The sequence below is a fragment of the Paroedura picta genome, chromosome 3 (genome assembly GCF_049243985.1).
Source record: "Paroedura picta isolate Pp20150507F chromosome 3, Ppicta_v3.0, whole genome shotgun sequence".
NCBI classification, from domain to species: Eukaryota; Metazoa; Chordata; class Lepidosauria; order Squamata; family Gekkonidae; genus Paroedura; species Paroedura picta.
The window spans coordinates 7,306,800-7,334,069 of record NC_135371.1 but is presented as its reverse complement, the minus strand read 5'-3'; the positions used below and the strand labels follow the sequence as shown (position 1 = coordinate 7,334,069).

At 50.2% G+C, this 27,270-nt stretch overlaps 1 protein-coding gene across 3 annotated transcripts in view; it reads right to left on the bottom strand.

The window, feature by feature from the left end:
- The window catches only part of AGPAT1 (1-acylglycerol-3-phosphate O-acyltransferase 1), a 64,612-nt gene that overhangs the window by 11,329 nt on the left and 26,013 nt on the right, over positions 1–27,270 (bottom strand). The gene's annotated exons all lie outside the window — the stretch shown is intronic.

Here is a 27,270-nt window from a genome sequence, read left to right as displayed (position 1 = left end):
GGGTGAGGCTGAAAGAGCCCTGAGATTACTGAAGAAGAAGAAGAGTTGGTTCTCATATGCCGCTTTTCTCTACCCGAAGTAGTCTCAAAGCGGCTTACAGCTGCCTTCCCTTTCCTCTCCCCACAACAGACACCCTGTGATGGAGGGGAGGCTGAGAGAGCCCTGAGATTACTGAAGAAGAGTTGGTTCTTATATGCCGCTTTTCTCTACCCGAAGGAGTCTCAAAGCGCCTTCCCTGTGTAGGGTTGCCTCTATGGGGCTTTGCTATGTAAATTGCCCAGCTGGGGAACTGCTTTTGCATTGTAAATCATGTTGGCATCTGTTCAAGCATTGATCTGTAAAAGCTGTGGAATCTCCAGTTCTCACCTGGAGGTCCCTGGATCTGGACATGGCCTATTAGCCGATTGGAATGTTGTCTCTGTTTTATTTGCATGCCTATGTTGTTCAGCTTGTTAGGGTTCACTCTAGAGAGTTTTGTAAGAGCCTCTTGTGGCGCAGAGTGGTAAGGCAGCTGCCTGAAAGCTCTGCCCATGAGGCTGGGAGTTCAATCCCAGCAACCGGCTCAAGGTTGACTCAGCCTTCCATCCTTCCAAGGTCGGTAAACTGAGTACCCAGCTTGCTGGGGGGTAAATGGTAATGACTGGGGAAGGCACTGGCAAACCACCCCGTATTGAGTCTGCCATGAAAACGCTAGAGAGCGTCACCCCAAGGGTCAGACATGACTCGGTGCTTGCACAAAGGATACCTTTACCTTTACCTTTTTTGAGAGTTTTGGCTCTCCCTGCCTGTTACAGCCTCACCTCCCCGTGGATATCTGTCCGTGGGTCTCATGGAGAGAGGCCCCAGCTGCTTCCCGTGTTAATCGGATCCCACAAGGGAATCCCCCATGTACTTTTGCCACGATATATGTTCTGTTGATTTAGCAGGTTTCCTTAGACATTAATGCATACCCTGATGTTGCTTAGATGCTCTCGTTTAACACCCCAAGATCGATTTATTCACTATTGTATATTATGCCTGCCATATTCCCCAGACATTCCTTCATTCCTACCCTTTCTTCACCCTCCTGTAAAACCAGAGCCCAGGGGCACCTTTAAGACCAACAAAGATTTATTCAAGGCTTGAGCTTTCGAGTGCAAGGACTCTTCCTCAGACCTGTGTCTTCTTCACCCTCCTTTGTCACCTCACCCTATTGGTCCATTAGTTCCCAGGAGTGCCCGCTCTTTTGATGTCCATCCTGTTATCTACATATCTACATATTATGATTTCTTTTGAACTGTGCCTGGTTGGTATTCTCAGGGGAGGGGGAACCCCTTGAAGCCTCTATAACCTGTACCCCGCGTCTTTTGACTTATGATTTAGAATCATAGAATCACAGAATCATAGAGTTGGAAGGGACCTCCTGGGTCATCTAGTCCAACCCCCTGAACTATACAGGACACTCACATCCCAATCACTCATCTACTGTAACCTGCCACCTCCTTGAGCCTTCACAGAATCAGCCTATCCGTCAGATGGCTATCCAGCCTCTGTTTAAAAATTTCCAAAGATGGAGAATCCACCACCTCCCGAGGAAGCCTGTTCCACTGGGAAACCGCTCTGTCAGGGGTTATTTTCACTTCTAATAAAGAAACTTGGTTTCAAAACAAGTTTGCTTATTCAGAGTCGAAGAACCTCACACTCTTAACATATCTCACCTTGAAAACTGTGCGACACAGTATTGTTAAATTTTGCCGTGTGTAGCCAAAAGCCGTGGCAAACATGCAAGCAAGCAAGCGTTCAGCGGAACAACTAGGAGAACTATACAGAAAACCCCATAAGGTTGCCTTAGGGGGGAAGAGTCTGGGATTTCTCATTTAGAAAAGAGAGGACTAAGAAGGGACACAGGTTTATGAAATTAAGCATGGGGCAGGGAGAGTTGACCAAGAGAACTTTATCTCCCAAAATACTAGAATTCAAGGGCATCCAATGAAACAGGTGGGCAGTAGATTCACGACGGACAAAAATAAATACTCCTTTACACAGATGTGGGATTTGCTGTCAGTGGCTGTAATGAGGGCCACAAGAATAAGCTTTAAAGGGGGATTAGACAGATTCATGGAGTACCTACTAACCATGGCCACTGACAACGTGTCCACAGTTTTGCTTCCCAACCATTTTCTGAACGAATGCGCCACTTCTGGGGTTTCTCAAAGCCTGAAGAATGTTTTAGGGGTTTCTCAACGGTAAAAAAGTCGATAAAGGCTGGGCTAATCCAAAAGGGAACCCCATGTCTTTGGCTAGGGGGGCATCAACTTTCTCCCTCCCCCATGAGACAGCAACCAGTTATCTGGGAAACCAAGGAAGTCGAAATTGGCTCCTTGATTCAAAGGCTTTAGGGACAGGACATGAGGAAACAACTGTCCATCTTAAAGCAGGTTAACAGCCATCTATGCTGAACGCGCTCCCTCCCTTCTGATCTGCTTCATCTCTGCTGCAACAATGAGGAAAACCAAATTATAAACCATCTGAAAGATTCTGAGGCCCTGGCTGGACTGTGGAACCTCTGAGGCCAGCCGTCAAGAGATTGGATGTTCTGGTAATTATTATTTTTTTAAATTAAAAAGGTACCAGGCTTCAATCTTTTCTGGAAACCACAACTGGGCTTCCTGTAATGCTAGGGGCGGAGGAACAGGTTTGTCGCAGGTTCATTGTCTACAGTGGAGTCAGGTTTGGAAAAGCATGTCCTGGAAATCTGTCTTGATGCAAAGATAATGAGGCCAGTGTGTTAACATCAGAGTAAGCTGATTTTAAGATCCCTATCTTGCCTAACCAGCACAAGGAGCTCTCCAAGCCATGGACTAAATGATCCCGTACGTTCAATAAACCGTACTGCTAATTCAATGGCAGAAGACGACGATAAGTTGGCTTTTATAGCCCGTTTTTCAGTGCCCAAAGCGGCTAACCATTGCCTTTCCTTTCTCTTCCCACAAGAGACACCCTGTGAGGGAGGTGGGGCTGAGAGAGCTCTGACAGGGCTGCCCTGTGAGAACTGTGCTTATCATGCCAATCTGTTTGTAATCCTTGGCTACGAAGATAACCCAGAAAAAAAAACACACACAAACACGCCCTTTTCAACGGTAGCAACAAATCTCCATTCAGATAGGGATATGCCAGAATACCTGCTTGGCATATGGGGTGGCCAAACAGTGGCTCTCCAGATCTCCACAGACTACAAGTGGTCCCCAACCTTTTTATCACCGGGGACCGGTTAACGCTTCGACAATTTTAGTGAGGTCCGGGGGGGTGTCTTTTGCCAAGGGATGCCGCTGCCGCCACCTGAGCCCCTGCTCCACTTGCTTTCCCGCCGGCACCCCTGACTTCCCGCCGCCCACTGAGGGGCGCTGCCAGCAGCAGCTGCGCAGTGCCACGCCGAGGGGGAGCCCCAGCCATGGCGGCCGCTGGAGAGCACCAAAGGCAGAGTGGCAGCAGCAGAGTGGCAGGGCAGCCCCTGAGGCAGCAGCCGGAGAGGAGGACGAGGAGGAGCCACGGACCGGTCCCGGTCTCCGGACCGGGGGTTCGGGACCATTCCATCAGAGACTTATTGATTCTTAAATTTTTATCCTGCTCCTTTCTGTGGATTTTAGGGAGAGCTGCTGCTGGTCAGAGGAGCCAAGACTGACCTTGACAAACTCAGCCACGCGAGTTCAAATACATTTTCTGGCGAAGGATGCGCTAACGTCACCTCCTCCCTCCCACTGTTGTCTTTACAAGAGCCCTGTAAGGTAGGCCAGAGGAGACGAGGCCTTTGCAAACACCGTCCTTGACACTCAAGCAAGGTATATATAACGCCCATGAGCTACATGTCTGCCGAGACTTATTGCATGGCTACACCAGGGGCTACACAAGGTCAGAAGACCCCTGGGCAGGACCCCCTCACGCTCAGGGATCCTCCGGTGGGGGCATCTTTGTGGCCCTCCCCAATTTTACTTCTCCGATCGGTGCCGTCCTTGCTGAAGAAACCCAAGTCTCCCAAGCCGCCTCACAGCACGGCGGCTTGGCTCAAATTAGAAGCGGCCCCGGGCCAAGCTGAGATACAAACCGAGCTCCGCTTCGGCCCAGAACCACTGCTGCTTCTGGCGCTCAGTCCTGACACAAGCAAGAGAAACTCGAGCTGGACCAGGGGGAGCGAGCCCCCGGCACGCATGCCAATGAGCATGATGCCAGATCGTATTGCTTGGCGCGCCGTGCTGGCCTGCTGCCCAAACAACTGAGGTGGGCACTTGAGGTAACAGTAGCAGTGCCGTGGCTTGGCTTATTCATGGCCCGTCCTCCCCCCCCCCCACCCCGTGCATTTGTTTGCCAGTACACCTTCACATTTTTTGTGAGGGTTTTATTTTCCTGGGCTCCAAGATCAGTGCAGATGGGGACTGCAGCAAAGAAATTAAAAGACGCTTGCTCCTGGGGAGGAAAGCTATGGCCAATCTAGACAGCATCCTAAAAAGCAGAGACATCACCCTGCCAACAAAAGTGCGTTTAGTCAAGGCTATGGTCTTCCCAGTTGCAATGTATGGCTGCGAAAGTTGGACCATAAGGAAGGCCGAGCGTCAAAGAATTGAGGCTTTTGAACTCTGGTGCTGGAGAAGACTCTTGCGAGTCCCTTGGACTGCAAGGCGAACAAACCGGTCAGTCCTAGAGGAGATCAGCCCTGACTGCTCCTTAGAAGGCCAGATCCTGAAGATGAAACTCAAATACTTTGGCCACCTCATGAGAAGGAAGGACTCCTTGGAGAAGAGCCTGATGCTGGGAGTGATCGAGGGCAAAAGAAGAAGGGGACGACAGGGAATGAGGTGGCTGGATGGAGTCACTGAAGCTGTCGGTGCAAACTTAAATGGACTCCGGGGAATGGTAGAGGACAGGAAGGCCTGGAGGATCATTGTCCATGGGGTCGCGATGGGTCGGACACGACTTCGCACCTAACAACAACAACAACACCTTCACAAGTAGACAGCATCACTCCTGGCATGTGCGGCCAGAGAAAGTCAGGGTGGTCAGAGCTGCATCCCGTCTACTCATCAACTGCCTCCAGACAGCCCAGAAGAAAGTTAAATTCCGTGAGAAAAACACAAGCAAGTTGCCGTAGCTGGCATTATTTTGAGAAGGAGAAGGAGAAGTAGAAGGTAAAGCAGAAGGAGAAGGAGAAGAGTTGGTTCTTATATGCCGCTTTTCTCTACCCAAAGAAGTCTCCAAGTGGCTTACAATCACCTTCCCTTTCCTCTCCCCACAAGGCACCCTGTGAGGGAGGTGAGGCTGAGAGAGCCCTGATATTCCTGCTCGGTCAGAACAGCTTTATCATTGCTATGGCGAGCCCAAGGTCACCGCTTTTCTCTACCTGAAGGAGTCTCAAAGCTGCTTACAGCTGCCTTCCCTTTCCTCTCCCCACAACAGACACCCTGTGAGGCGGGTGAGGCTGACAGAGCCCTGAGATTACTGAAGAAGAAGAAGAGTTGGTTCTTATATGCCGCTTTTCTCTACCCGAAGGAGTCTCAAAGCAGCTAACAGTCGCCTTCCCTTTCCTCTCCCCACAACAGGCACCCTGTGGGGTGGGTGAGGCTGAGAGAGCCCTGATATTCCTGCTCGGTCAGAACAGTTTTATCAGTGCCGTGGCGAGCCCAAGGTCACCCAGCTGGCTGCATGTGGGGAAGTGCAGAATCGAACCCGGCATGCCAGATTAGAAGTCCGCACTCCTAATCACTACACCAAACTGGCTCTTTGCAGGAGCAACATATACGTAGAGCTCTGAAGCGAAACAAAATCCCTGAAGAAGAGGCCTGCTGGATCAGACCACTGGTCCATCTAGTCCAGCATCCTGTCTCACACAGTGGCCAACCAGTTCCTCTGGATAGCCAGCAATGGGGCCCAGAGGCCATGTTGCCTCCTGTATCTGGGAATCCGAGGACAGACTTAACCTCCATGAATCAATCTAACTTTCTAGTCTATCTTTGCTTGGGGACTAGAACCTTGCCCCCTCCCTCCCGTTTTAAAGGGCCAAGATTCCAGGAAGGCACAAACTAGCAGCCAGTGGGAACTCCTCCTGTGTTTTCCAGCAAAACCATCCAACACCCTAAAAATTAAGCAGCGGCATGCCAGGTGCAAATCTGGCAAGAGTTATGGGTCTCCCCTCACCATTTTCCCTATTAGTTGGATGTTGTCATGGGAGGGGAGGGGAGGGGTAGTGGATTATACTGCCATTTCTTCTGATTATTTATAGGTTGTTATTTTTTATGTCCCCTTTGATATTTTAATGGGGTTTTGTTGGGGGTTTTAATTTTGGGGCTACCTGTAACCCACCCCGAGGCAGTTCTGGGCGTGGCGGGAAATAAAAAACCCCAAATAATAAATACGTAAATAATAAACAGTGAATCAAGGTCATCAAAGAGCAAAACTGTTTTGGTGTGTGGGTGTACTATTACGGGAGGAGGGAGGGGCCAATCCAGGCATTTGGCTGCTTGCCCAGGTGCTCTGATGTGCTTCACACCGGTACCCTGGAGAAAGGTGAGGTATTTTCCCAGTTGTACTCTCAAGAACCAGCAGGAGGAGGCAAATGGCAGAGCTTAACCACATTTCGGTTGAAAACCCACCTCCCCCCCACAAAAAAAAACAACACTTCACATGTACACATTTCATTCCCTTTGTTTTTGTATTCCTTAGAATGGAGAACTATTTCTCCCTGCTGTAGCAGCACTGGATAGAGCAGGGGTAGTCAAACTGTGGCCCTCCAGATGTCCATGGACTACAATTCCCAGGAGCCCCTGCCAGCGTTTGCTGGCAGGGGCTCCTGGGAATTGTAGTCCATGGACATCTGGTGGGCCGCAGTTTGACTACCCCTGGGATAGAGCAAGAAACCTAACACCCCAGTGAAGCCACATCTGGCGGGAAGAGGCCGTAATAATGCCCAGCTCCATTACGTGTGATCTTTTGCAGGGCGCACCAGGATTAAGTTTACAAAATGTTTCCGGTGGATTCTGGGCCTTCAGCATGTGGGGTCCGGCTCCACTCCCTCCCCCCTTCTTTGGGGCTGCTATCCATCAACAATGCAATGTATTTGCAATGTATGGCTGCGAAAGTTGGACCCTAAGGAAGGCCGAGCGTCAAAGAATTGAGGCTTTTGAACTCTGGTGCTGGAGAAGACTCTTGCGAGTCCCTTGGACTGCAAGGCGAACAAACCGGTCAGGCCTAGAGGAGATCAGCCCTGACTGCTCCTTAGAAAGCCAGATCCTGAAGACGAAACTCAAATACTTTGGCCACCTCATGAGAAGGAAGGACTCCCTGGAGAAGAGCCTAATGCTGGGAGCAATTGAGGGCAAAAGAAGAAGGGGACGACAGAGAATGAGGTGGCTGGATGGAGTCACTGAAGCAGTAGGTGCAAATTTAAATGGACTCCGGGGAATAGTAGAGGACAGGAAGGCCTGGAGGATCATTGTCCATGAGGTCGCGATGGGTCGGACACGACTTTGCACCTAACAACAAATCCATCAACAGGCAAATAATTAGGAATCTCAGTATAGAGCTGTTTTTTTTTTAATATCCCTCTTTTCAGAGCCTGAAGGAGTTTCAAAGCAGCTTACAATCACCTTCCCTTTCCTCTCCCCACAACAGACGCCCTGTGAGGGAGGTGGGGCTGCTGAGAGAGCTTAGCAAGAACAACCCTAAGAGAACTGTGACTAGCCTAAAGTCACACAGCTGGCTACATTCAGAGGGAGACTGGGGGATCCAACCCGGTTCTGCGGATCAGGGGCTGCCACTCTGAACCACGACACCACGCTGGCTCGTGGCATGAACCCATCGCCCTTCCAGACGAATCTGGGCCAGACTTTCTCAAACTTTTGAGCATGTGGCAATGCTTCCTTTGCAGACACCTACCTCACAGAGGAGAGGAGAGGAAAGGGCAGGGGAGAGGAAGGCAAAGGTTGGAGACTCCATCAACTGTTCTAGCCATTCCGAATAAATCTGTTAACCTTGCCTTTGCCACTCAGTCAAAAAATAATTCTTCTACACAGGTAATTAAAAAATTAATTTCGGCAATACATTCCTTTTAATTGCAGAAATTCTACCCAGCCGGATTCTTCATTTTTCCCCATCTGGACAAATCTGCCTGGATTAACTTCCAAGTTTTCGGATAACTCATTTTTATCTTGTCAGCTGGCATTCTTACTGGCCACTGCTTGCTGGTGTAGTTATTTCCCTCTCTCCGCCCCTGCTGTATTTGCTGCTATCCATCCTTGAACTGCCTGGGGTGCCAGTTCGTGATAGAGGTGCAGCACAGACATTAAAAAAAAAACAATTAAATACAAAGTTGGGATTTTAAATCGGGGGAGGGGACGTTCGCTCCTGCACAAACACCAAGTCACCAAAGATATCAAAGGTCTGATACTTAAAATTTTGGTCCTAAGGAGGCGGTTCTCAACCTTCCTAATGCCGCAACCCTTTAATACAGCTCCTGATGTTGTGGTGACCCCCCCCGCCATAAAACGATGCAAGTGTTCTTTCACAGAAATTAAACCAAAACTGACCAATGGCATGAAGATCCATTGTTTGCAATTATATATAAATTGTTTTTTTTTCAGGGTTTCCCAGTTCAGTTCTGCCTCTTGTCCCACCATGATCTCACTCTTTTCCACTGCTCCAGGCAGATGAATGCTCTCTCTCAATCGACCCCGCAAGACTGTTGTGTGAATGGCGCCCCCCCCCTCTAGCCAAGCTGTTCGCCTTGCCGCAACCCCTGTGAAAGGGTCGTTTGACCCCCAAAGGGGTCCCGACCCCCAGATTGAGAACCGCTGCTCCAAAGGGGACAAGCTGATGATTCTAAACTCACAAGGCAGACCTCTCAAGCTGGGCAGCATAGAGAAGCCAAGAAAGGCAAAGGCTCAGTGGGATATAAAGGACATTCCTTCTGCCACGGCTCCATCTCATAGGATTCTCTTCCTATCCAAGAAACCTGATTGTTAGCAAGGCAGCGCACGTCACAGGGGATAACAAGAAAAGGGCTTCCAGAACAGTTCATCCGCAGCGTTTCCCGACAGCACAGAGAGCCCCCAGCTTCTGTACTTCCAGAAATCAAATCAAGGATGGCTACGAGTCCAAAGACCTGCTCTCAATGACTGTGCCCCACAACGAGACTTACAAAAAAGCACTGCGGAACCCCGGCAGACCAATCCACTGATACGTCCCCGGACTAAATGATCACACCTGGAACTGCAGCTCAAACAAACCAGACCCTAAGGACCAAATTCCGCCCGCCAAGGGAACGTTTTATGTCTGAGTCGGGGGCTAAGAATTCTGCGCCTTCCCAAAACTACAGTTCCCAGGATTCTGTGGGAGATGCCCTGCCATTTTTGAGACCACAAAAACCCAGTACAGAGCTCAGTGGCGGAGACAGGCCTCAACGGCACCGCCACCGTTACAAAAAAGGACCCGGGTGAGAAATTCACCTCCCATTGAAAAGAGCGTTTTGCTGGCCCGTGGACGGACAGAGAGACACAGAGAGATTGAGGGCATGCAACAGGGACCGATGACGCCACCGGTTTGCTTCAGCCGAAATGTGGGTGGCTAGCGACGTGCCCAGAAGGAAGTTGTTACTCACCTAATCCTAGAACCTGGGAGACGGATTCCAGCAAGCCTGGTTTAACGTTGGCGAGGAGTGGATGGGGACCGGGGAGAGAAGATGTGAACTCTTCCTTCAGAAAGGCCGTCTCAGGCAGAGCGCGCAGAGCCATTGGCTGGTGGCTTTCCTGTGGGCAGGAATAGGGCAGGCAGAGCTCTCTGCCTCCGGACCCAGCTCCCGTCACCGGGAAGATGCTCTGGCTTTCCGGAGGGGAAAGTTCACTGCAAATTGGGAGGCAGGAGAGCTTGCTGCCTTCCTGTTGTGCAGCCAACAGGAGGAAATCCTGCTTGGCCTGGAGAAAGGAACGGGCAGGTGAGAAAACAACAACAGCCGCAACAGCAGGGTTTTTTTTTTGAGATCTTTAGGTGGAATTTAGGGGAAAGATCTCTGCTTTGATTCAGAGAAAGAGGAGGAGGACTCACAGGACGTCGCATCAAGGTCTTTATTTATTTTTTGGACTACTAAATAGCTCTAACTGGAAGAGTGTTGTTACCCACCCTGATTGTTCCGGAAGGGCAGGTTTGTTTATTTAAGCAGGCAGAGTTCTCCTGGAGTAGAGCCAACTTGGTGTAGTCCTTAGGTGCAATTGCTTCTAATCTTCTAGTGAGCTGGGTTGGATTCCCTCCTCCTTCTCCTTTAACATGCTGGGTCAGAACTCCCCGAGAAACTAAACTCTCCCCGTCCTTCTGGCTTAAAAAAGACACCTGGACTTCCTCGCTCCCTTGGATTCCTGACTGCTCACTGGGAACTGCTTTCTGCCAACTTGTATGAGTTCTGAATGCGTCGTAACTTGGATGGCGCCTTTACCGATATCTTCTTACAGCTTCTTCCCCAGCTGGTTGTTTACCCAACTCAGTTAACGCTTTTGCTCATCTGTACCTCGAATTATGGTGTTGGAGACGAATGCTGTAAATCCCATGGACAGCCAAAGTTACTAACAAGATAGTTTTAGAGAGGAGCAAACCAACCATGTCACTAGAAGGCAAGATATTACGGCTGAAGCTCACTTACTTTGGACACGTCGTGCGATCAGACTCGCTAGAAAAATCATTAAGGCTCGGCACGGTCAGCGGCAAAACGAAATGGGGTCGCCAAAGGATCTGCTGGCTGGACACGATCAAAGCCGACACAGGGGTGACCGTGAACCAAATGAAAGAAGCAGTCGGAGACGGGGGCGCGTGGCGGAGACTTTCCTATAGAATCGCTGAGGGTCAGACACGACTGAACGGATGACATAATCATCATCTCAGGAGAGAGGCCAGCACCTCTGACCTCTTCTCATTATCCGCCAGGTATAACCCCCTGAAAGTTTTACAACAGGATTCACACCCGGCCTCCCTCCGCCTCAACTCCCCCCTCCCCGGCTTCTCTAATTTCTCTACAAAAAATATAGATTCACGATCTCCTTGTGAGGTCTGAAGAGGCGAGCTCTCACTCACAAAAACCGGACTAAGTATCGTCGGGTTTTCAAGGGGCCTCCCGGACTTCTGCTTCAACTTGGGGATCTTCAGTATGTACTTGTAGCCTAAAGGTAAAGGTCTCCCCTGTGCAAGCACCGAGTCATGTCTGACCCTTGGGGTGACGCCCTCTAGCGTTTTCATGGCAGACTCAATACGGGGTGGTTTGCCAGTGCCTTCCCCAGTCATTACCATTTACCCCCCAGCAGCAAGCTGGGTACTCATTTTACCAACCTCGGAAGGATGGAAGGCTGAGTCGACCTTGAGCCGGCTGCTGGGATCGAACTCCCAGCCTCATGGGCAGAGCTTTCAGACTGCATGTCTGCTGCCTTACCACTCTGCGCCACAAGAGGCTCTACTTGTGGCCTACATGCACACAAAAACCTGCCCCAGAGCTGCTTGGGGTTGGGAAACGGCATGGGGAGCATAGAACTCTGCACACACACACACACACGCACCCCACGGGGACCCGGAGGCAAACCAGGGCTCCCCCATGCTTGGGAGATGAGTCCCCTCACACCCAATGTGTGGCCAATGGGGCAGTGGGGGCGGCTGCCCTGGGCCTCATGTTTGAATGGGTCCTGACTGCTTATGACTACACCAGCTTTTCTCAACTCGAGAACCTCCTGACACAATATTCAGGCTTCGAGAGATCCCAGAAGTTGTGCGATCAGGCAGAATATGATTGGGAAGCAGAGCTGTGGACACGCCCGTGTAGGGCCCCTCCCCTTTCTCCCCCCCCCCTCCAGGGCTATTTCTGGGCATTTGGGGAGAGGGGTGGGCGGGCCAACCTAACCAGATATGGTCATATCACCAGATAAATGTTTTGCACGTTAAAATATATATAAATATATTTAAAATAATTAACTCCCACCTATTCAGGGAACCCTTCCAGGGCCGCTGAGAAAGCCCACAGCCTCACAGAACCCTGCTCTATACATTCAAGGAATTGGGGGAGAGGAGGGGGAGGCGTTGCTGAGACCACCTTCCCTGTCTTGGGCTCCAGCCGTGACTCATGCCTATCTCAGACAGGAGGAGAGCCACATCTTGCTCAGTTGTGTGTTTGTGTTTGTGTTTGTGTGTGTGTGTGTGTGTGGGGGGGATTCTGAGGTCCCATCCTGGACTTCTGCCCAGGGCCTCCGAATTTCTATGGCCGCCGTTGCTTGTGACTGAATCAAAGTCACCCGTTAAAGTAGCAATCCCCAACCTGTGGGCCGCGGACCACATGTGGTCCTTCGACTAATTGGAGGTGGGCCCCGAAGGATGCCTTCTCCCCCCCCCTGGCCCTTTACTTCATCCCCCCCGGCCCTTTACAACACACTTCATTGTTGTGGCGTGCCTGTATCTTATTTTGAAGGGATGTTTAAACATTACCAGAGTGATCAGAGAGCGTTAGGGCAGTGGTTGAGAGTAGAGGAGTAAACTACCCCCCCCCCACCGGGCCTCAGTAAAAGGCGTTGAGTGGTCCTCGGCGTTGAGTGGTCCCCGGTGATAAAAAGGTTGGGGACCACTGTGTTAAAGGACAGAGCGTGGGGTCGGAGACGCAGCTTCAATTCTGGAAGGAGAGACAGAGAAGCCATAACTGGCTCCCAATTTGTTTCCGGGTACAATTAAAGATGCTGGCCTTGACCTTCAAAGCTCGACCTTGACCGATTGACATGTTATAAAATTCTATTTTAATCACATTAAGTTGCCCTGAGTCCATAGGGAAGGGCGGCATATAAATAAAATAAATAAATATAGGGGTTGGAACCGCGTGCCTGAAAGAATACGTACTCCGTTAGGAACTCACCTGACTATAGTAGTCAGTCACCTTCGGAGGCTCTACTTCAGGTGCTCCCTCCCAAAACTGAGTTCTTAAATCAGGTGGGTGACAGCCCAGGAAAGGGCCTTTTCGGTTGTGGCACCAAAACTCGGGCAAAGTGCAGGGGGTTGGACTAGATGACCCATGAGGTCCCTTCCAACTCTATTATCCTATTATCCTATGATTCTATGACACTCCCCCAGGGGGACTTGCCTCTCCCTCTCCCGTTGCCGTCTTCCTCCAGTGAGGGAAGACTTTAATGTTTTTAAAATGTGATTCTTGTCAAGCATGTGCGAAACTGTCAGCTGCCTTGCGAGACACGGAAAAGGCAGTACCCCTTGACACAGGGCGTGATTAAGGGGCAGAATCTGCTGCCAGAGGATGTAGTGATGGCCACAGGATTAACAGCTCTAAAAGGCAATTAGGGAGATTCATGGAGGATAATCCTACAAGTGGCTACGAGCCATGGCGATTGAGGGAAGCCTCCACATTCAGAGGCAGTCAGCCTCTCATAGAATCTAAGTTGGAAGGGACCTCCTGGGTCATCTAGTCCAATCCCCTGCACAATGCAGGAAACTCACAACCCTATTGCTCATCCACTGTCACCTGCCACTCCCTTGAATCATCACAAATCAGCCTCTCCGTCAAATGGCTATCCAGCCTCTGCTTAAAAATCTCCAAAGATGGAGAAACCACCACCTCCCGAGGAAGCGAACAAACAGTCTTTCTTTATTAGCATGATAAAAGGGATAAGAGAATTAATAAAACCATAACAGACATGTAAAAGTCAGAGGACAATAAAATCAATAGAACCATTATAATAACATATAAATTATGGGAGTAAACAGTTATCAGCTTTCAAGTTTAGCTAGACGCGTCCTAATAGCAGCTGACAAAAACTTTGCCACCCCCTCAATCAGCACAGGGTTCTGACTGTCCATTAAAAAGTACTTTAGCCTGGTCAGAAGACCTGGCACACCTAATTAAAAAAGAGGATAAAAATTTAACTCGAATCCCTTCATAAAATGAACAGTACAATAAAACATGCATGTATGCATGTTTTATTGTACTCCCGAAGAAGCCTGTTCCACTGAGGAACCGCTCTCACTGTCAGGAACTTCTTCCGGATGTTTAGACGGAATTCCTTTTGAATTAATTTCATCCCATTGGATCTGGTCCGTCCCACCGGGGCAAGAGAGAACAACTCTGCTCCATCCTCTACATCAGGGGTAGTCAACCTACGATCCTCCAGATGTTCATGGACTACAATTCCCATGAGCCCCTGCCAGCATTTGCTGGCACGGGCTCATGGGAATTGTAGTCCATAAACATCTGGAGGACCGCAGGTTGACTACCCCTGCTCTACATGGCAGCCTTTGAAATACTTGAAGATGGTGATCAGATCCACTCTCAGTCATCTCCTCTGCAGGCGAAACAGACCAAGCTCCCCCAACCTTTCCTCATACGTCTTGGTCTCCAAACCCCTCACCATCTTCCCCACAGGGAAAGGCCTCGGCCTCCATGCCCTGTCACTGGCCTTTCAGAGGAACTGATTGGCTACAGTTCAAGGCGAGATGCTGGACTAGATGGACCACTGGTCTGATCACAGCAAGGCTCTTCTTAGGAGAGCAGAAAGGCGGGATATAGACTTTGTAAATAAATTAGGCAGACTCTAGGATCCCCGCTGGTCATTCTGGGGGTCTCCTGTGCCTAGCCAGACCCACCAATGGTCACTACTGACCTAGTTAGTCTTCCCCGTGGGACAATTACAAAGGCATCAGGAAGCACCGAAGAAGGAGGCCCAGCTTCCGTTCCCAGGCAGGGCCTCCTCAGCAGACATGCAAAACTTAAGGAGATTTATTACTGTTTGTGTGCTAGTATGTTAATGTTAATAGGCAACTCTACCTGGGTAATTCGAGGCCTGATCCGCATTGGCAACCTGGCCAAACCTGTTGGATCAAGTACCTGAGATTAGCCTCAGAGTAGCGGGGGCCGACCACAGACCTATATTTGGAGAAAAACACACTCCTCCAGGCCCATAGCAAACTCTCTCCCCTACTACTGGGTCTCGGTTCAATTTTCTGAGTCCGACCACTCATCTACCCCTGAGCCACAGCCCGCTTCCTTTCCGAACCGATGCCTTTTCTGCTGTTGCTTAGAACAGTGGTCCCCAACCTGCGGGCCGCGGCCCGGTGCCGGGCCGCAAAGGCCATGGCGCCGGGCCACGGCTCCCTCTCCCCGCCCCCCCCCCCGCAGTAAAAAACTTCCCAGGCCGCAAGCTTGCGGCCCGGGAAGCTTCTTACTGCGGGAGAAAGGTTGGGGACCACTGGCTTAGAAGTTTGTAACGTGCTTGGAGCCCCACTGGGGACTCAAGAGTCGGTTAACATCATCAAACAACATCAAAACCAACCTCAAAAACTCTTCCGCCAGGTCTATGGTTGAGGCTGGGGCAGTGAAGGAAGATCAGCGGGGTCCCCCTCATGTTATAACTCCATTTGCGATTCTTCTCTCTCCTCCCTCCTCCCTCTTGAAGTAGGGTTGGAATAGGGGTTGGGGGTTTCGCCATGTTGGGGGTTTCGCCATGCTATGCTGTTTTATCGTATTGTTAATTGTCCATTTTAATGGCTTTTAATGGGGGTTTTAGCTGGACTTTCTATAACCCGCCATGAGCCCCTTGGGAGTGGCAGGTGACAAATTCAACCACAACAGCAACATCAATAATCATTTTGATGATCAAACGAAAAAAAGTGGAAAACAACAGCCCTCCGAGGTAGTCAGGGAAGCGACTGGTCCACGGTCATCCCGCAAGCTGCCATGGCAGACGTTAGGATTCGTCACCCTAGCCCCGACGCCACTGTGGCTCCCTTTCCTTATTTGTATGTTGACAGCCTGTGAGCGGTGCGCAATCAGCACGTGGCAATGAATAAAAGAAGAGTTGAAGACGGCAACCGGAGTGAGGTAGACAAAAGCGGTCAACAATCAACACGCCACATAATGCGGCGGACTCGGTCGTATCCGCTTGCCCTCGAATCACGGCGCAATTAGACTTATGGAAATCGGCTTACTCCTCGGGAGTGCACGCAATTAAGGCTATGGAATCCATTAAGACAAAGATCCTGGCTGCTTTGGTAGCATTAAAGGAAGAAAAGACCAATTAAGGCAGTGGGAGGACAAGCCTATCGAGCTAAGGCAACACAACAAGCCTCTGAATAATTCCGTTGCAAATGCCACAAACAACAGGAGCATGGGACGTTCGCACAAGGGGTGCGTATCTCTGTCCAAGCCAGTAGCTACGGACCGATTTACATGTTACTCATCAGCTGGACTCAACCTGGGGGGGAGGGGGTTATGGATTGGCATTCCCCAAATGTCTCGATAACTCGGGAGCGTTGGATTTATTTTGGTATTTGGCCAGATCCTGCGATCCAACTCAATGGAGAAAATAATTATGCCATGATTGAATTTTGCCAGTTGAAGAGGGATGTAGACAAACTGGAGCGTGTCCAGAGGAGGGCAACAAAGATGGTGAGGGGTGTGGAGACCAAGACATATGAAGAAAGGTTGGGGGAGCTTGGTCTGTTTAGCATGGAGAGGAGACGACTAAGAGGGGATCTGATCACCATCTTCGAGTATTTAAAAGGCTGCCATGTAGAGGAGGGAGCAGAGTTGTTCTCTCTTGCCCCAGAGGGACGGACCAGATCCAATGGGATTAAATTAATTCAAAAGAAATTCTGTCTAAAATATCCGGAAGAAGTTCCTGACAGTTAGAGTGGTTTCTCAGTGGAGCAGGCTTCCTCAGGAGGTGGTGTGTTCTCCATCTTTGGAGATGTTTGTTTAAACCCTGGAGAGTCATCTGACGGAGAGGCTGATTCTGTGAAGGCTCAAGGGGGTGGCAGGTGACAGTGGATGAGCGATAGGGTTGTGAGTGTCCTGCATAGTGCAGGGAGTTGGACTAGATGACCCAGGAGGTCCCTCCCAACTCTGTGATTCTATGAAGACACGAGGGAACGGCTGACAACAATCGCAACGCTCATGCATGTATTTTCTCAAGCCCATCACATTAAAAAAAAAGCCCTAGAGAAACACTGGCATGCATTCCTTTGAGAAAGCCAAGCAGCCTCCCGGTCTCTTGCCCTCTCCTGTGCCCAGTCAGTCCTTTCTGGGTACATAATGAACTCCCTGAACTCAGCAACTATATAGCTTACTCCAACCACGTTTTTGCAGAACTCTGGGGTAGCTTGATGGCCCTGGATGGGTTTCCCGAATGGGTGGGGGTTAATTAATTTTTTATACGTTTTAGACATTTGTGAAACATTTATCAGGTGATGTGCCCATATGGGGACCTCCCGGAATGACCGATGGGTCTGGAGGGGGTGGGAAGGGGAAGGGCCCCGGGTGGGCGTGTCCACAGCTCTGCTTCCCAACCATATTCTGCAAGATTGGGCCACTTCTGGGATTTCTCAGAACCTCAAGAATGCTTCCAGGGTTTCTCAACGGTAAAGACGTCGAGAAAGGCTGGTCTGTGCTATGCCGGGGAATCCTCAGTGCCCCTAAAAGCTATTCCAAGGTATTCCGTCAGGCCTACGGTTGAGGCCTAAACCCACCTCATCTACTGTCCTCTCCGTCAGAACCCACCAACCAACTTGATGGGGTCTCCTTATGCATCCCCTCCGTCTCCCATGATAGGAGAGTGGACAACTGCTTAACAATATTGGATGTGAGGATAAAGGCCCCCCTCTCGGAGATAATCGACCTCTCCCTTTCAATAGGAGACTTCCCAGGGAGTCTGAAGGGGGCAGGTGTATGGCCTCTGCCGAAGAAACCATCCCTGGACCTGCGGGAGCTTGCCAACGACCGCCCCGTCTCACATTCAGCGTTTCTAGGGAAAGTGGTGGGAAGAGCTGCTGTGGGCCATCTGCCAGCATTCCTGGAAGAAGCTTCGGTCCTAGACCCAGCCCAGTCGGGCTTCTGACCTGGCCATGGGGCTGAGACAGCACTGGCCACCCTGATGGACAACCTCCATCACCAGCTGGATGGAGGTAGGTCAGTGCTGCTAAAACTACTCGATCCCTTGGCAGCGTTCAACACAGTAGATCATGAGCTGATAGTTCACTGCCTTGCTGATGCCAAATAATGGGGGGCAGTCCTTCAATGGCTGATCTCTTTTCTCCAGGGTCATGGAGGGAACCAATCTTATAGCAGGCCACTCCCATGCAGGGTGCCACAAGGGGCAGTCCTCTCCCAAATCCTATTCAGTATCTTCTTGTGCCCTTTCTCCCAGCTGATAAGGAGGTTCAGACTGGGGCATCACCAATACTTGCACCTGGGTGTGGTCTTCAACACCTCCCTCTCAATGGAGGAGGGGGTCACAAGAGTAGCAAGGCCAGTGTTCTTCCACCTGCGCCAAGCTAAGCTTCTAGCACCCTACCTGGATCCAGAATACTTAGCCACAGTGATCCATTCGATGGTCACCTCTAGGCTGGATTTCTGCAACTCGCTCTTCGCGGGCTTACCCTGACCTGGAAACTACAACGGGTCCAGAATGTGGCTGCCAGGGATCTTACGAGAACAATTTGGAGGGCCCACATCTGGCCTGCACTCCAACAACTGCATTGGTTACAAGTTGAATACAAGATCAGGCCTAAGGTTCTGGTAATCACCTGCAAGGACACACACGGTCTGGGCCTTGACTAGTTGAGGAACCGGTCTCCATCTATACCCCCCCAAAGAGCACTATGCTCTACAGGTACCAACAAGCTGGCGATCCCTGGCCCCAGGAAGGCTCATCTGGCCTTCTCAGTCCTGGCCCCCACCTGGTGGAATGAGCTCCCAGAAGAGAGCAGGGCCCTGCCAGAACTAAAACAGTTCCTCAGGGCGTGCAAAAGGGAGCTTTTCCACCAGGATTTCGGACGGGGCCAATGAAGCGATCCCAACAATCAGAGCCCGGCGATCCCTCCCACCACCAACTACGTCTTGGAGATGGGTGTGCCAAGCCACAGCGCTGAGATAACATCAGGCAGCAAACCGTGAAGTCAGAATCTTGCAGCTGAATGTTGATGTTGAAGGCCGAACATTTTATTATGAACTCTACCAGAGGTATTATGTTCTCAATTATAGTACATCCAGAGGTACTATGTGTTCTCAATTATATGTCCAAAATGGTGACGTTCCTTGTACTGCATCACAAATTGCTATGTAAACTGCCCTGCGCCGCAGGGGAGGGTGGTATATAAATGTAATAATAAATAAATAAATGGATCTGAAGAAGTATGCATGCAAACAAAAGCTTATGCCGAGAATTAAACTTCATTGGTCTTAACGGTGCCACTTGACTGCGTTCTACCTCACAGGGTTGTTGTGAGGATAAAATAGAGGGGAGGAGAATGACGTGAGCCACTTTGGATCCCCACTGGAAAGAAAGGAGGGGGACAAATGAATTAAAGAGATCAAATATTAAAGAGATAAAAATAACAGAAACCAGTACCGGGGACTTCATGTACTGGATGGCATCAATCAAGAAGTAGATATTGCTAACCAGATTCATTTCTTCTCAGGCCCTATCAAAACACAGGCGTTTGGAAATCACTAGGCTGGATGCCAACCTACCAGGAACTACAGGGCTTTTTCCATAGAGGCACCTTGTCCCCACCCCAGCATCCTTAGATCTGCTCTCCTTCCCCTCTGCTGCTAGCGTTTCCTGCCCAAACTGGCACATGATGGAAGTAGGAAGAGTCTCCTTCTCTTTGTCCTTTCTTCACCACCGTGAAGGATTCCAAGAAGAAGAAGAAGAAGAGTTGGTTCTCATATGCCGCTTTTCCCTACCCGAAGGAGGCTCAAAGCGGCTTACAGTCGCCTTCCCATTCCTCTCCCCACAACAGACACCCTGTGGGGTGAGTGAGGCTGAGAGAGCCCTGATATCACTGCTCAGTCAGAACAGTTTTATCAGTGCCGTGGCAAGCCCAAGGTCACCCAGCTGGCTGCATGTGGGGGAGTGTAGAATCGAACCCAGCATGCCAGGTTAGAAGTCCGCACTCCTAACCACTACTCCAAACGGAGGAACTCACAATGGGAAAAGGATGGAGGGATGTGTACCTGCACAGAAGACCACTTGACGAACAACAGTTACAGGTAAGCTCAACCCTGTTTTTGTCTTCGTGGTTTCTGCGCAGTGCCACATAGCAGACTTACCACAGAAAGTGGGTCCGGGATCCTCAGAAAAACAATCACTGCAGTACTGCTTTTCTGACATCGTTGATGGAGTCAACATTGATGGCGTTAGGCTTGACAAATATTGCTGCAGATATCCACGCGGCAGCTTTACAGATATTCAGCAAGGGATCCTTTCCCAGGAAAGCGGAAGTAAGGAAACACTCAATCTTGGAAAACAAATCAGCTGACTTGCTGACAGACTCCACCCACCAGCAGATGGTCTGAGAGGAAACGGGGTGTCCTTTCGGTAGTCCAGTGAAGCAAATTAGGAGGTTTTCTCATACAGCCAGAAGTCTCCAGTCTAAAGACAAAGTAGGGTGTGGGGACGTTGGTATGACTTGCCATTGCCAACAGACCCTCCTAGCAGGGTACAAAGCTTATATGCCACACTGCTTTCCTAGAACATCAGTGTCTCAAGAGTATTCTAGGAGACTGCTGGGGCTGAAACCTATCAGGCCTTTGAAAGTGCTTCTTGGGGACTTACAAAATCACACACTCCTGACGGGCTCATCCAATCTACTCCTAAAAACTTCCAACAAAGGAAACTCTGCCACCCTCCGAAGTAGCCTATCTACAAACAGCCCTCACCATCAGAAAATGCTTTCAAATATTTAAGTAGCACCTCCTTTCCCGTAGGTAGGAGAACCACAGTCACTGAGGTGAGCCCCATCGAAAAGACGCAACTGGAATCCAACCATCTGAAGCTTCTGACATCCTTTTCTCCTTTTCTCTTTAGACGGTGGCTGGCTTGGAACCGGAGAAGGTGGCTGAACTTCAACGACTCTGTCGTTGTTGTAGGCGTCAAGGCTAGCTGCCAGAGGAGCCGACGGCATACGGGGCCAAGGTACTTCAGGAAACAAAACCATCAAAGGTGAAGAGCACTTGGTAGAAGAGTCCTTAAATCCAGACTTGAGACTTCTTAGACACAGACTCTGTAAACTTCTTGGTACGAGAACTGACTTTGGTGCTGAAGGGGTGCCCAGGGATCTTGCAGGTGCTGACCCCACTGAGGGAACTGGAGTCCAACCCTCTGGTTCCTTGACCCTCCAAGCAGGCTGATCTTTCTCTGGGGTCTCAAGTGCTTGCTTCCTTAGGAAAGCTTTCAACGGAGCAGCTCTCTCTTGGCATGCCTTCAGAGTAAACTAGCAGCAGACAGTACAAACTGCTACACTGGGAGACTCTCTGAGGCAAGCCAGGCAAGATAGCACAAGCTGCTACAGGGCGAGACTCCCTGTGCATAGGAGTAGGAGGACGGGGAAGGATTGACTAAGGCTGTCCTTAGTCAATATCGGGTTTTTCTCCCTCTTCAGGATTTTGTTCTTCTCAGGAGCTGTGAAGAAGGCCATATGTTGTTTTGGCTCCACCTCCTGAGGCAGCCATTTGGGATTTGGCTCCGCCTCCTGTAGCTGCCAGTTGGGGCTGGTGCTCGTGACCCTCAAAATCCCAACGGTACCCACATGCTTAACAAGATCGGGAACCCCTGGGACGGCCAATACTGAGCTTCATGGGCCAGTGGTCTGATTTAGTTATAAGGCAGTTTCATGTGAGGGAACGAAGGGGGAAATGGTATGCGTTGGGATTGGGGCAGGAGCACAGAAGAAGCATCTGCCAAAGCTGTAATTGCATTTGCTTCGGAGGCACAGAATTAGGGATGCCAAGCTCCGGGTAGACCTGGGGATCCCCTGGAATTGCAGCTCATCTCCCGACTACAGAGTCCAGCTCCTCCAGAGAAAATGGCTGCTTGGGAGGGTGGATTCAGTGGTAGCGTACCCCGCTGAAGTCCCCGTCTCCCTCAAGCTCCCTTCCCAAATGCCCATGCGTTTCCCAGCCGGGATGTGACAACCCTGCCTTCCCCTACCCCTGCCAGTGGCCTGGGGGGTCCCGACAACCCTGAGCAGAATTGAACTGTCGAGGCTGCGGGTATACCCAGATGAAGGTTCGGGGGATGGAGGGGAGGGGGCGAAGCTCGGGGGCAGAACACTGTGCTTTGCCCCGGCAGAAGGTCCCAAATTCTCTGCTAACAGGAAATGGGGAAAGAGTCGCTGCCAATCAGGGATGGATTGCGATGATCAGATGGGGCTGACACAGCAGGCCGTCTGATCTGTGTTGTAATAAAATTCGCTCAATGCAAAATATTTCAAGAATGCCGGACTCATTGACCTTGTTGAGGGCACCGCATAAGCAGCAGGCGGCTTTGCAAGAAAGTGCTCTCGGCTCCCACTGTTCACCTCGGCTTCCAAAGCTTAGGGGGAAGTTTGTTTCCCCGAAAGGACATCCCTAGGAGCAAATAACCCCTCAGCAAGCAGACAGGGAAGGACTGAGAAACTGGCTGAGGCAGCAGGGATTTTGAAGTCTGTGCTCCAAATTGATAGTGTTCTACCTAAAAGTTCCAAAATGTTTTATGTAAACTGCCCAGAGCCGTAAGGAAGGGTGGTATAAAAATATAAAGAAATAAACAAACAAATAAATAAAATATGCCATCTTGTGTTCTTACGGCTCTTTTATTTAATTCGTTGATACTCTGCCTTCTTCCCTAATCGGGAAGCAAAGCTTCCAGCACAGCTCTTCCTTCCTCCGCCTGATCCTCCAACAACCCTGTGAGGAAGGCCAGGCAGAGAGAAAATCACCGGCCCGAGGTCACCCAGCAAGTTTCCATGGCACGAGGCGGGATTAAAACCTGGGTCTCCCGGAAGCTAGTCCGACACTACGCCCACGCTGGTTCTCTGGTTGCTTGCCAGCATCTCTTTTTTTTCTTTTTTTTTGCGTGGGGGGAGTACAGAGACCTCCCTGCCAGGTTGGACACACCGTTCCTCCTCAACCAAGCTGCACCGCAAAAGGCGGGGCTAACGCCCTTAATCCTGAGGTTTGGAATACCAAGCCGTTGTTCTGGTTTGCACAGACTGCTCTCCACTCTGGCATAAACTAACCTCCCCAATTAGAAGACTATATACACTACACTTTTATGGGCAAGGGGGTGGATGCCTTATAAAATGGGAAATGCCGTGGCCCAAGGCGATTGGGAAATTGTGCATAGCATACGGTGCTATACAGTATACGGTGTTACGCCTTGGTGTTTCCAGCTGAGCTTCCAGGCACGGAAACACCGCCCGTGCCCAGTGCGTGTTATTCCGTGTGCACTCCCATGTCAGTTTTTTAATAGGTAACAGTTCTTTAAAACTTTCCTTGGCTACTCAACTCCTGGCGGCAGCTCCCATTCTATAGCCTGTTTTACGGAGAAAACAGAGCTGTATGTACAGGGTCACGCTGGAACTGCAGCTGCAGAGGCCAGCCACGGACATTTGGTTCCTAGCTAGAAAACTACAAAAGGGGGGAAGGAACACCTTAAGGAAGAATTCTCCATGACAATAGAGGCAGTCATGTCACGTCAGTGGTTCTCAACCTGGGGGTCGGGACCCCTTTGGGGGTCGAACGACCCTTTCACAGGGGTCGCGGGCGTTTGTCTGTCTGGAGCAGCGGAAAAAAGGGAGATGGGCATCTTGGGATAAAAGGCAGAACTGAAGAGAGAAGAGAGAAGAGAAAAGAGAGAAGAGAAGAGAGAGAAAAGAGAAAAGAGAGAAAAGAGAGAAAAGGGAAAAGAAGAAGAAGAAGAAGAAGAAGAAGAAGAAGAAGAAGAAGAAGAAGAAGAAGAAGAAGTTAGTTCTTATATGCTGCTTTTCTCTACCCGAAGGAGTCTCAAAGTGGCTTACTATCACCTTCCCTTTCCTCTCCCCACAACTGACACCCTGTGAGGGAGGTGAGGCTGAGAGAGCCCTGATATTACTGAAGAAGACTTGGTTCTCATATGCCACTTTTCTCTACCCGAAGGAGGCTCAAAGAGGCTTATAGTCCCCTTTCCTTTCCTCTCCCCACAACAGACACCCTGTGAGGGGGGTGAGGCTGAGAGAGCGCTGATATCACTGCTCGGTCAGAACAACTTTATCAGTGCTGTGGCCAGCCCAAGGTCACCCAGCTGGCTGCATGTGGGGGAGTGCAGAATCAAACCCAGCTCACTGGTTAGAGGTCCGTACTCCTAACCACTACACCAAGCTGGCTCTGAGGAACTGTGTTAAAGAGTCATGGCATTAAGAAGGTTGAGAACCAGGGGCTTAACAGAACCGGAGCTGGGGTGGGTGGCGGAGTATATAGTCCAGCGGATCCTTTGGAGACCCTGTTTCCTTTTGCCGCTGACCATGCCGAGCATTAATGATTTTTCTAAGAAGTTTGATCGCATGACGTGTCCAAAGTAAGTGAGCTTTAGCCGTAATATCTTGCCTTCCAATGACCTAGTTGGTTGGCTCCTCTCTAAAACTATCCTGTTGGTAACTTTGGCTGTCCATGGTATTCGCATTTGTCTCCAACACCATAATTCGAAAGCATCTCTTCTCCTCATGTCTTCCTTCTCCGGGGTCCAGCTTTCACATCCTTAGGTTGTTATGGGGAAGGCAACGGTGTTGACTAGCCGGCACTTTGTATTAAGGCTGATATCCTTATCCTTCCATATCCGGTTCATGCCTAACATTGTGTTCCGGCCCAGTGTTATTTGCCATGTGATTTCACGGCTGCATCCACCACTTTATATAAATGGCTTTGGGGATAGCCCCAGTGCTTATAGTTGCTTCCCATGTTGCAATGGCTTTCAAGGAAAATTTGGGGGAACCTGTTCCTCCCCTGCTTGCTTGTTGCCGAGTTGTCTGTCTGAATCACACTCTCTCGTCTCTAAGCGTATCTGAGACGGCAGGAATGGCAAGACTCACAGCATGGAGCTCTGAAGCACAATTATTATTGTTATTATTGTTATTATTATTATTATTATTATTATTATTATTATTATTATTTAATTTTTAGACCGCCCTTCTCCCAATAGGTCTCAGGGCGGTTTACAACATAAATAGTTAAAACACAATACAATCCCCATAAAAAACCCCAATTAAAATATGAGGAGCGGCTTGCATTCAAAGCCATCAGCTCTGTAATGAATGGCCTTCACAATGGGCATCCAACCCAACCTAATAAACAAATAAACAGGGAAGCATCCGGAGTGTGACCTGAAAGACTCAAAACCCAAACGGTCAACCTGAAAAGCCAATTAGTGTCATCCAACCTCCAATGCAGAGATCTCGTCACCTTCTTTGGTATCAGGAAACAGTGTCTTCAGGGATGTGTGTGAATATTCGGGTCATGTTTTCTTGCCAGCCATCCTGCATGTGCTCCCTAACAAGGGGGCTTACTGCAGTAGCCTGGAGAGGAGACGACTGAGAGGGGATCTCATAACCCTCTTCAAGAATTTAAAAGGCTGCCATGTAGAGGGTGGGGCAGAGTTGTTCTCTCTTGCCCCGGAGGGACGGACCAGAACCAATGGGATGAATTCAAAGGAAATTCCGTCTCAACATCCGGAAGAAGTTCCTGACAGTTAGAGGGGTTCCTCAGTGGAACAGGCTTCCTCAGGAGATGCCGGGTTCTCCACCTTTGGAGATTTTAAAGCAGAGGCTGGATAGACATCTGACGGAGAGGCTGATTCTGTGAAGGTTCAAGGGGGTGGCAGGTGACAGTGGATGAGTGAGAGGGTTGTGAGTGTCCTGCCTAGATGACCCTGGAGGTCCCTTCCAACTCTATTATTCTATGATTCTATAATTCTAGTAGTTGAGGCCATCAGCCCGGAAAACTTTTGAAGGGTCTTCATAGGTTGCCAACGCTTTCTCGTATGGCTTTAAAATTCCTAGCCTGTCAGCAGGCAGAAAAACCCTACCTACGATGGTATCAACAGAGACACCAATTAACTGTGTACTCTGAGCGGGTTTTTAGATGGAATTTCTTCCAGTGCACCATAAGATCTAGAGCAGGGGTAGTCAAACTGTGGCCCTCCAGATGTCCATGGACTACAATTCCCAGAAGCCCCTGCCAGCGAATGGAATCAAACGGATCAAAGGGGATCCAAAACAAAGTGAGAAGTAGGAGTCAAGGGAATTGGTGCCAGGGCAAATCCTAAGCTCAGAGCCTACTGAGATGGGAGCCGAAGGGGACGATGCTTTCTCGTACACAGGAGCCTTCAACTTGGAGGTCCTGTCCAACTGAGTCTTTAGGGCAAAGTTTTGGCAAATCAGGCAAGCTCCAATATGCTGGGCCTCTCCCGAGGGCAATAAGCAGAGTCCCTTTGACTGCAAGGCGAACAAACCGGTCAGTCCTAGAGGAGATCAGCCCTGACTGCTCTTTAGAAGGCCAGATCCTGAAGATGAAACTCAAATACTTTGGCCACCTCATGAGAAGGAGGGACTCCCTGGAGAAGAGCCTAATACTGGGAGCGATCGAGGGCAAAAGAAGAAGGGGGTGACAGAGAATGAGGTGGATGGATGGAGTCACTGAAGCAGTAGGTGCGAACTTAAATGGACTCCGGGGAATGGTAGAGGACAGGAAGGCCTGGAGGATCGTTGTCCATGGAGTTGTGATGGGTCGGACACGACTTTGCAACTAACAACAACATGCTCTGTTTTATTAATGTAAGCTGCTTTGAGCCTCCTTCGGGTAGAGAAAAGCGGCATATAAGAACCAACTCTTCTTCTTCTTCCTTTGCATCATCATTGTCCCGCACCTTGTTGGATAGCGCATCAGACACCGCAGAAAGGGATTACAAGCATAATAATCAGTGAAAACAAACTGTAGGGGATTTAGTCTCCTAAAAATAAATGTGAAGTCTGAGTCAGTAATCCTTGAGAAGGAGCCAGATTGATATCTACCAAATGGAGAATGCCAGAGCATTATTCTCTAGTCTCCGACTCCCGTGGTGGCAGCAGAAAAAGAGGAAAGCTCAACATGAGATGGGCCGGCATTCCAGGAAGCCAGGACTCTATTTGCTAGACCAGCGGTCCCCAACCTCCAGCCCAGGGACTGGTACCGGTCCGCGGATCAGTCGGTACCGGGCCGCAGCTCCTCCTCGTCCTCCTCCCCGGCTGCTGCCTCGGGGGCTGCCCTGCCACTCTGCCACCGGCTCACCTTTGGTGCTCTCCAGTGGCCGCCATAGCCTCAGCGTGGCACTGTGCAGCTGCTGCTGGCAGCGCCCCCAAGCGGGCGGTGGGAAGTCAGGGGCCCCGGCGGGAAAGCAAGTGGACCAGGGGCTCAGGTGGCCACGGCGACATCCCTCGGCAAAAGACTACTCCCCTCCC